The sequence below is a fragment of the Talpa occidentalis genome, unplaced genomic scaffold (genome assembly GCF_014898055.3).
Source record: "Talpa occidentalis isolate TD23 unplaced genomic scaffold, MPIMG_talOcc4v2.1 talOcc4.15, whole genome shotgun sequence".
Taxonomy (NCBI): domain Eukaryota; kingdom Metazoa; phylum Chordata; class Mammalia; order Eulipotyphla; family Talpidae; genus Talpa; species Talpa occidentalis.
The window spans coordinates 54,996,344-55,007,886 of record NW_023601543.1 but is presented as its reverse complement, the minus strand read 5'-3'; the positions used below and the strand labels follow the sequence as shown (position 1 = coordinate 55,007,886).

The window sequence follows — 11,543 nt, the reverse complement described above, 5'->3', positions numbered from 1 at the left end:
TCTTTGCACCAAGAATACCTTGGTGTTTTATAGTCATAGTTGATAATATTTACATGTACCAGAGAACTAACATTTTCATGCTTGTTGTCTATAAGTTCCCAATGTAGTAAATTTATTTTTATCTAATAAATTAAAAATATAAATGTGAGTATTTGGTAAGAGAAAGGATTGGAAAGCATCCCAGTGTCACAGAAACCAGGATATGGATAATTCATCCCAAATTATTCAAAATATTAAAAAAAAAAAGACTCCTAGAGACCTACAAACAGCCCCAGGCCAGCCGGTAAGCTTGTGTGGAAAAATGGTGTGCTTGAAAAACAAACGCAGATCGCGGCTGCCCAGATCCCCACACCTGCGACCTAGGCTTGTGGGGAGACACACGGGGGCTGTCACTGAGGTGAATGCCCCTCACTGAGTAATCAAAAACCAAACGCCCGGACACGAGAGCGGGGTGCAAAAGGTGCCATTTCTGCGGACACTAAACTAGGCTACTGCCCAAGTCCTGGACCTGAGGGCTTTGCAACTGAGACCCGCGGCATGAGATTCGGGGTGTGGGTTCCCGACGACGGTGGGGCACAGGGCAGACACAGCACCCCAAAGCCATTGAGGCATTCCCCACCACTCCCACTCTGTTCCCCGTCCCACGGGGTGAAAAAAAACAGCTCCCCAAGGACACTAGAAGAGATCTCTGATGCCACCTAGTGACCAGAAAAAAAAATCACCAACACCCCATAGAAAAGGGACCTTTCTTCAATAAAGACTGCTTGAAACCAGCAGAAGGCCCCCGGAGGAGCCAGTGGTAAGGTGGGAAGTTCACCCATGCCAGGCCCCTTCTGACCAGCAGTCTGAGACCAGAGGGGGAGCGGGCACTCTTGGCTGGGGCAGACCGGGCGCGCAGAAGAGTGTGCCTGAGACAGGGCGCACAGGGAGGGCGTCCCGCATAGCCATTTTAGAACAGGGACATTTCTTCAGAAAAGACTGCCTGAAACTAGCAGAAGGCTCCCAGAGGAGCCAGAGGTAAGCTGGAAGTTTGCCCACCGCAGGCCCCTTCTGGCCTGCAGACCCCACCGAGAGGGGGAGTGGGAACCCATCATGGGGGCAGACCAGCTGCTCAGGGAGTGCGTCCCGCATCGCCAATTTAGAGCGGACATTTCTTCAGTAAAGAATGCCTGAAAACCAGCAGAAGGCTCCCAGAGGAGCCATAGATGAGCTGGAAAGTTTGCCCACGCCAGACCCCTTCTGGCCTACAGTCCCAGCCCAGAGGGGGAGCGGGAACCCACTGCTGGGGCAGACCAGGTGCGCAGGAGAGTGTTTCCCAGCATTGGCATTTTAGAACAGGAACCTTTCTTCAGCAAAGACTGCTTGAAACCGAAAGATGGCTCCCGGAGGAGGCAGAGGGGAGCGGAGAAGTTCACCCAAGATGCCGGCCAGTCCCAGCAACACAGTGTCCCAATGCATATGGCAAATTAGAAAACAGACAGTAGGGAGTAGAAGAACCACACGCAACCTAACAACTCTCAGGAAAAAAGCATACCACAAAAAGAAAACCACCCCGCAGATTGCAACGACAGTACCTGGGAAGAACTTCTGAGCCTTCCAGAAAGAGAATTTAAAATTGCCATGATTAAAAAACTGACAGAAGTCATGAAGGAAAACAATCATAAGGGGAAAATAATGATCAGAAGAATGAAATTGAGTCACTAAAGAGGGAAGTAAAAGAAATGCAGGGGATCAAAGAATTAATGAAGGCACTAAAGAACTCTGGGAAAAGCAAAGAAAGCAGAATAGATGAAATGGAAGAACGAATAAGTACTCTTGAAGACACAGAAATAAAAAGAACCAAGACAAAAAAAGGAAAGAGAAGTACGAAGGAAAAAGACCGAAGAAAGACTACGGGAACTATCTGACTCCACGAGGAAAGGAAATATAAGAGTTATAGGAATACCAGAAGGAGAGGAGAGAGATGTAGGAACAGAGAAAACATTCAAGGAGATAATTGAAGAGAACTTCCAAAACGTGACAAAGGAGCTGAAAATTGATATACAAGAAGCAAGAAGAACACCAAACTTCCATGACGAAATGAAAAATACAGCAAGACACATAATGGTAAATAAGAATCCAGGACAAGGGAAAAATAATGAAGCTGACAAGAGGGAAGAAACAGATAACATTCAAAGGAAAACCAATCAGGCTGACATCAGACTTCTCTGAAGAAACACGACGGGCAAGAAGAGAGTGGAGGGACATAGTCAACAGACTCCAAGAAAACACATGCCAACCAACAATACTCTATCCTGCAAAGCTCTCCTTCCTCTATGAAGAAAGAATAAGGACCTTCCCAGACAAACAGAAACTTTGGAATTTCATTACAACTAAATGCCCACTCCAAAAAATACTACAAGGAGTCCTCAAGCCAGAACCACAGAGGGACGAATAACAACGAAAGAAGGCCAAAAAAAAAGTTATTAAAAGAAGAAATAAATAAAATCAACGGAAAGACAAACACAATGGCAAATACAGATGGTAACATATCAATATTAACTCTAAATGTAAATGGACTAAACTCTTCAATAAAAACACACAAAATCAAAATCAACAAAAAACAATGAACCAGAGACACTTTTTGGGGGTGGGGGTGGGAGGGGAGGGATTGGGATCAGAATGGGGGGGTTGCAATTGTATGGGGAATATAAAAATAAAATTTATTATTTAAAAAAATAAAGGCAAAGTAATATTAATATATAATTAAAATGAAAAAAACCATGTAAGAATATGATTGTGTCTATCAAATAAATAAACTGAATTATAGAAAAATGTAAAATAAATAAATAAATTGTAAGACTCTCAACTATCAATATCACCAACATTATGTGGTGGCCTTTTCTAAAGTTAAATAAATTAGCTATTTTTCTAAAAAAAAAATAAAAAAATAAAAATAAATAAAAACACACAGAGTCACAGTCTGGATTAAGAAAAAAAAAACCCAACCTTTTGCTGTCTCCAGGAAACACATTTAGCTACAAAAGATAAAAATAGACTCAAAGTTAAAGGATGGAAAACAATCCTACAAGCAAATGGACCAAAAAAGAAAGCAGGAACAGCTATACTTATATCAGATAAAACAGATTTCAAAATCAAAAAGATGAAAAGAGACCCCAATGGTCACTACATTATAATCAAGGGGATGATACTTCAAGAAGAAATAACACTCATTAACATGTATTCACCAAACGAAGGAGCACCAAATTATATCAGACAGCTATTGTCAACTCTGAAAACAGACATCATTGAAAACACATATGTAGTGGGAGACTTCAACACACCACTATCAACAATGGATAGATCAACGAGACAAAACGTAAGTAAAGACACTAAAGCTCTAAATAAATATCTAGAGCACTTGGGCTTAACAGACATCTAAAGAACACTAAACCAAAAAAAATGGAGTCCACATTTTTCTGAAGCACACAAGGATAATTCTCCAGGATCGATCACATACTGGGACACAAGACAAACATCAACAGATACAACAAGATTGAAATCATACCAACCATCTTTTATGACCATGAAGGCATGAAACTAGAAATAAACCATAAAAAGAAGGCAAGGAACTCTCCTACCTCATGGAGATTGAAAACCACACTACTGGAAGACCACTGGACTAATGAGGAGATCAAAGAAGAAATTAAAAAATTCTTTGAATTGAATGACAATGAGGACACCAATTTCCTACATGTATGGGATGCAGCAAAAGCAGTAATAAGAGGAAAATATATAGCAATAGAGTCTCACATCAAGAAATAAGAAAGAACTCAAAGAAACAACCTAATCTTCAAGCTCAAAGATCTAGAAAACAAACAACAAAAAACCCCCAAAACCTGTAGAAGAAAAGAAATAATAAAAACCAAAGCAGAAATAAATGAAATCAAAAGTAAAAAAACAATCAAAAAGATCAATGAAACCAAGAGCTGGTTCTTCGAAAAAACCAATAAAATAGACAAACCCCTAGCCAGGCTCACAAAGGAAAAAGGAGAAAGCACAATAAACAGGATCAGAAATGAAAGAGGAGAAATCACAACGGACACAGCAGAAATCAAAAGAATAATCAGTAACTACTATGAACAGTTATATGGAAACAAGTTCAACAATCTAGAGGAGATGGACAAATTCCTACAACTCTGCAATCACCCAAAGCTAGAGAAAGAAGAAATAGAACACCTAAACAGACAAAATTGAAATGGTAATCAAAAACCTCCTCAAAAACAAAAGTCCAGGAACTGATGGATTTACAAATGAATTCTACCAAACATTCAGAGACGAATTAGTGCCTATTCTTCACAAACTCTTCCGAAAAATTGAGAAGGAAGGGACAATACCAAACACGTTCTATGAAGCAAACATTACACTAATACCAAAATCAAACAAGGACAACACAAAAAGGGAAAACTACAGGCCAAACTCCCTTATGAACACTGATGCCAAAATCCTGAATAAAATTTTAGCTACCACAATCCAACAAAGTATCCATAAGATAATCCACCTCAACCAAGTAGGATTCATGCCAGGGACACAAGGATTGTTCAACATCCTAAAATCAATCAACATTATCCAACACATCAACAAAAAGAAATATAAAAACCATATGATAATATCAATAGATGCTGAGAAAGCTTTCGACACAGTGCAACAACCATTCATGATAAAAGCCCTTGAAATTCTTGGGATACAAGGAACATACCAAAACATCATAAAGGCCATATATGTCAAGCCAACAGCTAGTATCATTCTCAATGTTGAAAAGCTGAAAGCATTTCCATTAAGATCTGGAACAAGACAAGGATGTCCACTCTCACCACTGCTTTTCAATATAATACTGGAATTCATAGCCAGAGCTATAAGACAAGAGAAAGACATACAAGGAATCCAAATAGGAAAAGAAGAAGTCAAACTATCACTATTTGCAGATGATATGATAATATACATAGAGAACCCCAAAAACTCCACAGAAAAACTAATTCAACTCATTAGTTTAGTAAAGTGGCAGGATACAAAATCAACACGCAAAAATCAGTGGCCTTCCTATACACAAACAATAAATCTGAAGAAGAAGAAATAAAAAAACCATCCCTTTTATTTTCGAAACAAAAAAAATCAAATATTTGGGAATAAATATAACAAAAGAGGTAAAGGACCTATACAAAGAAAACTATAAAACACCGTTAAAAGAAATAGAAGAAGACACAAAGAAATGGAAAGACATCCCCTGTTCATGGGTTGGAAGAACAAACATTATTAAAATGGCCATCCTACCAAAAGCAATATACAGATTCAATGCTATTCCAATAAATATCTCAATGTCATTCTTCAAAGAAATAGAACAATTATTGATGAAATTCATATGGAATCACCAAAAATCCCGAATAGCCAAAGCTCTCCTGAAAAAAAAAGAAGGGAAAGGAGGCATCACACTCCCAGACTTCAAACTATACTACAAAGCCATAATCATCAAAACTGCACAGTATTGGAACATGAACAGACACACAGACCAATGGAATCAAATAGAAAATCCAGAAATAAACCCACAGATTTATGGTCAACTAATCTTTGACAAAGAAGCAAAGACTCTGCATTGCAGCAAAGAAAGTTTGTTCAATAAATGGTGCTGGGAAAACTGGGTCGCTACATGCAAAAGAATGAAACTTGACCATTACCTCACACCATACGCAAAAATCAACTCAAAATGGATAAAATAACTAGACATAAGACCTGAAACCGTAAAATACATAGAAGGAAATATAGGCGAAACACTACGTGATATGCACATCAAAGACATCTTTACAGACACATCACCCAAAGCAGTGATAGTGAAGGCAAAGATAAACAGCTGGGACTACATCAAATTAAAGAGCTTCTGCACAGCAAAAGCGACAATAACAAAAAACAAAGAGAAACCCCACTGATTGGGAGAACATTTTTGCACACAACACTAATGATAAAGGACTGATCACAAAAAACTGCAAAAAGCTGATGAGACTCAACAAATACAAAGAAAATAATCCTGTCAAAAAGTGGGCAGAAGAGCTAAAAAGAAACTTCTCTGAAGAGGAAATGCAAATGGCCAACAGGCATATGAAAAAATGTTCAACATCCCTTGTAATCAGGGAAATGCAAATCGAAACTACCATGAGATATCATCTTACACCAGTGAGAATGGCACATATTAAAAAAAAAACTAGCAACAACAAATGTTGGCGAGGATGTGGAGATAAAGGAACTCTCCTGAGCTGTTGGTAGGAGTGCAAACTGGTCCAACAACTATGGAAAGCTGTGTGGAGATTTCTGGACCTACTAAACATAGAGCTTCCATATGATCCAGCAATTCCACTCTTAGGTATTTACCCAAAGGACACACAAACATCAATTCCAAAGAGCATCTGCACCCCTATGTTTATAGCAGCACTGTTTACAATAGCTAAGCTTTGGAAACAGTCCAAATGTCCAAAAATAGATGATTGGATCAAGAAGATGTGGTACATATACCATGGAATATTACTCAGAATTCAAAAAAGATAAACACATGCAATATGCTGCAACATGGATGGCGCTGGAAGGGATCATGCTCAGAGAAATAAGCCAGAAAGAAAAAGAAAAATACCGGATGGTCTCACTCATAGCAGTAATCTAGAAAACTTAAATAAGGGCTAGGAAAATGAATAACTATAAGAAAGTGACATTGATCTTTCTTCCTTGCAGCTTTTACAATTTGGTGTTTACCTGTGCTCAGTGCCCCTTGCTTGTTCACTTTGGAGCCTGTGGAGAATAATGATGCTATTCTTGGGTCTGGACAGAAAGGCAGACTTCCAAGTAGTGCCGCTCTGGGCAAGGCTGGTATTAAGCAATAAAACCTCTTCATCATGTGGGCTCTCTCTTCAGAAATACTGTGTCTCTGCTATTTAAGTAAACTCACTGTGGGAAATCTAGATATATCACAGCACCTAAATCATGGAAGATCAGGAAATTTCTACTCTAAAAGTCACTGAACCTGATACTTCTGCACAATGTGAATATCTTCCGGCCTTTTCACGTTGATGTTGTGTCTCTAATATTTTGTTTCTTTGAGGCTTTTAAATACTCTGTGATAAATGCTGTGGTACAAAGAAGTAAACAAAATAAGTCAAGTTGCTGGACATGTGACATCAGTTCTCTGCAGAACAATATATGTAATAGATGAGGGGTCCATTTTCTCATCCATGACCCTTGGCTGTTGAATAATTTAAGTTACTTTCTTTACTCTCAATTAGATGGCAGAGAGGTTCCAGGGGTTACTAGATTCCTTGTTTTGGTGACCTAATATTATGCATGTGAAGAACACAAATGCCTCAATTTTCTTTTAAAATATTGATTGATTGATTGATATATACAAGCACTAGGTACAGTCAGAAGTGCGGGAGGGTGAGAGAATTCACCAGAGCCTGAGCGGGGAGCAGAACAGGCAGACTGATGAAGTACACTACTGACAGGAGCAGCTGGCGCAGCAGGAGAGGTCTGTGCATCACGTGGGACCTTCCCTGGCGGCCGGGGATTGAACCAGTGCTGCAGAGGCTGCAGGCAGCTTGCAGCCCAGTGCTCAACCACTGCACCACCAGGGAGGCACCAAATGCCTCAGTTTTTAATACCATTGAAGATATTTTAAATCTTCCTTTGATTATCAAAAAGAAAAGTTTAAATAAAAATAACCATGGTTATTGAAATAAAATAACTAATGGAGAAGGCTAAATGGAATTATACTATTTTAAATTTGTTACATTTATGTGAAGTGGTAAATATTAACTCTAATAGATTGTGATAATATGTATTCAAGAAGGGGAAGATATAAAGATGGAAACAAATAACTTATTCAAAGATATAATACAGGAAAACTTCCCAACATGGGGAAGGAACCAAGCATACAAGTCTGTAAATCTTAAAAGAATACCTGGTAATCTAAACATCATGAGACCTATAACCTGACACGTAGTTATGAAAGTTCCAAGACTTCAAGACAAAGAAAGAACATTGAAGGTGGCTAGGGAAAAAAGCATATGTTACAAAGGTAGTCCCATCAAGTTTATGTTGACTTTTATGAAGAAACTCAACAAAAAGGAATGGAATGACATATTCAAATTACTGAAACATAGAAACTGCCAGCAAAGAATACTCTATCCTCAAGATTCTTCTTAACATATCAAAGAAAAACAGGAGTCATCCAAGACACTAGACATCACCTTTAAGACATGTTGAAAGGAGCCCTTTTACATAAATTGAAGAGAAGAGCATACATAAAAATATGAACTTGGAAACAGACAGAACCAGACAATTAAAGATAAAATGGCAATAGAATACACTCATATATCAAAAATCATCCAAAATAAATGGACTGAATTCACCAAACAAAAGACACAGTGTGTCTGATTGGATCAGAAAACAAAACTCAACATTCTGCTTTCACCAGGAGACCCACATGAGCTGTAAATATAAGCATAAAATCAAAGGGAATGGTTAGAAAACAATCCTGCAAGCAAATGGGACCCCACCCCAAAAAGCAGGGAAAGCCACACTTAGATCACATAAAATGTATTTACAAAAATCAGTTGCATTCTACTTGCATACAATAAGCTAAAAGAGAAAGAAATTTAAAAATCATGAAACTATCTACAATTGCATCAAAAAATTAAATACCTAGGATTAAATTTTACAATGGGAGTGAAGGACCTATACAACAAAAATTATAAGATATTGATAAAAGAAATGAAAGAAGGCACAAAGAAATGAAAAGATATTCTCTGCTCATGGATTGGAAGAATTAACATTGACAAAATGATCCTCTTACCCAAACCGATATACAGATGCAATGCAATCCTTATCAAAGTGTCAGTGGCATTCCTCAAAGAAATAGGACAGACATTATTGAAATTTACATGGAACCATAAATTACCTTAGTCAAATACTCAAATCAATACAGACAGAGAAAAAAAGAAAAATAGTAGTACTACACATCCAGACCTCAAAATATACTGCAAAGCAATAGTGATCAAAACAGTATGGTACTGGAATAAAAGTAGACTCACAGACAAAAGGAATAGAATTGAGAGCTCAGAAATAAACCCACACATTCATGGGCAGTTATCTATGTGCAAGTGGATACATTGGAGAAAGAAGAATCCCTTCAACTAATGGTGTTGTGATAACTGGACAGCCACATGCAAAAGAATGAAACTAGAGTACTATCTCATACCATATTTAAAAATTAACTCAAAATGGATTCTAAACTTGGCTGTATACCTGAAACCATCAAATACATAGTAGTAAACATGGAAAGATATTCCATGACATTGACTTCAGTCATGTCTTTTTGGATTAGTCACCAACAGAAACAGAAGCAAGAGAGACTATAGGAAAATGGGGCTATATCAAACAAAAGAACCCCTGTACAGTAAAAGAAATTATAACTAAAACAAAGACACACCATTCCAAATGCCAGAATATATTTCCACACCATATATTTCACAAGGGGCTGATAACCATGATCTAAAAATAACACACACAACTCAATAAGAAGAAAACAAATGACCTAATAAAAAAAATGGACGCAAGAGCTAAAAGGACACACCCACAAAGAAGACATACATATGATCAACATACACATGTTGGTCACACAAAATGCTCATCATCACTTATCAAGAAACTGGAAATCAATAACATATTAAGATACCATTTCACACCTGAGAGAATGGTTCATATCAAAAAGACCAGAATCAACAAGCGTTATGAAGATTTGGAGAAAAAGAAACCTTGTGTAATTCATGGGAATGTAGACTGGTCTAGGCCCTCTGGAAAACACTATGGAGGTTTTCAAGATATTAAAAATAGATCTACAGTCTTTCTGCCCATGGACACCTCTGAGTAATCATCCTGAAAGTGTCCCCTCCCACTGCCATCATGTCTAAGTCAGAGTCTCCCAAAGAACTGGGACAGTGGTGCAAGATCTTCATTTGAGGTTTATGCTTTAAAATAGTGAATGAGAGCCTGAGAAGCCATTTTTAGTATGAAGGAGTGATCACAGACTGTGTGGTAATGAGAAATCCAAACACCAAGTGATCCAGAGTCTTTAGGTTTGTTACTTATCACACAGTGAAGGAGGTGGAGGCAGCCATGAATCCAAAGCCACACAAGGTGGATGGAAGAGTTGTGGAACCAAAGGGGGCTGTGTCAAGAGAAAATTCTCAGAGACCAGTGCCTACTTAATTGTGAAAAAGATTTTTGTTGGTGGCATTAAACAAGACACTGAAGAATATCACCTGAGAGATTATTTTGAATATTATGGGAAAATTGAAGTGATTAAAATCATGACTGACCAAGACAGTGACAAGAAGAGAGGTTTTGCTTTGTGACCTTTGATTACCATGATTCTGTAGACAAAATTTTCATTCAGAAACACCACACTGTGAACGGTCATAACTGTGAACTAGTGAAAGCCCTGTGTTGTGAGTTGAAGTTCACCATTAAAAGGGTCACCCAAGCAGAATCATGGAGTTAATTTGGTTTAGTAATGATCGTTGGCACATCCTATGCAATATATGTATAAATTGAATTATGGTACCAGGTAACATCACAGATGGGAATGAAGCATGTGTAACATCCATTATCATGTGTAATCAATAAATGATTTAGTATCTTCCTGAAAAAATTTAAAAAAATAGACCAGAGAATACAACAGTTACACTCCTAGGTATCTACCTGAAAAATGCAAAACCATTAATTTGAAGGAATATATTCACTACTGTCTTCATTGCAGCACTATTTACAATAGCCAAATTAAGTAAACAACCTCATTGAAAAAGGACAGAAGAGTGGATTAACAAGATCTGATATATACAGTACAATACTACTCAGCTATAAAAAAAAATGAACTATTATTGCCCTCTGCATCAACATGGATAGAACTGGAGGGGGTAATTTTGAGTGAAATGTATCAGAAGTAAAAAGACAAATATCAGATGATTTTATTAATATGTGAAATGGGGAGAAACAAAGGGTAAGACAAAAAGCAAACGAATAACAAACCCTAGAAATCTGAGTATAGAATTGAGGGTACCAATGAGGAGGGATAAGGTGGAAAGCAAAGTATGGACTATGGTGGGGACTGTGAATGCCTACGTTGCAGAAGGGCCATTATTCTATACATATGATACATACAAAGTATTGTAAACCAATGTTACCTCAATACAAAACAAAACAGACAAAAACCAAAAAGTTATAACTAAAAATAAAATAGAACTATAAATTAAAACACAAAAAAAATTATCCTGAATGAATTAGGAATTAAAAAATAGGACAGGGCCTCCCCTGTGGCACAGAGGTTGAGCACTTGGCTGCGAAGCTGCCTGCGGCCTCTGCAGTGCAGGTTCTATCCCAGGCCGCCGGCAAGGGTCCCACATGGTGCACAGACCTCTCCTGCCGCGTCCGCTTCTCCCTCAGCAGTGTACTTCATCAGTCTGCCTGTT

The 11,543-nt window shown here is 38.0% G+C and overlaps 1 pseudogene; it reads left to right on the top strand.

Moving 5' to 3' along the window:
- The first annotated feature begins 9,978 nt into the window (after window positions 1-9,978).
- On the top strand, window positions 9,979-10,576 carry LOC119245660 (heterogeneous nuclear ribonucleoprotein A1-like; annotated as a pseudogene).
- Window positions 10,577-11,543: the final 967 nt, after the last annotated feature.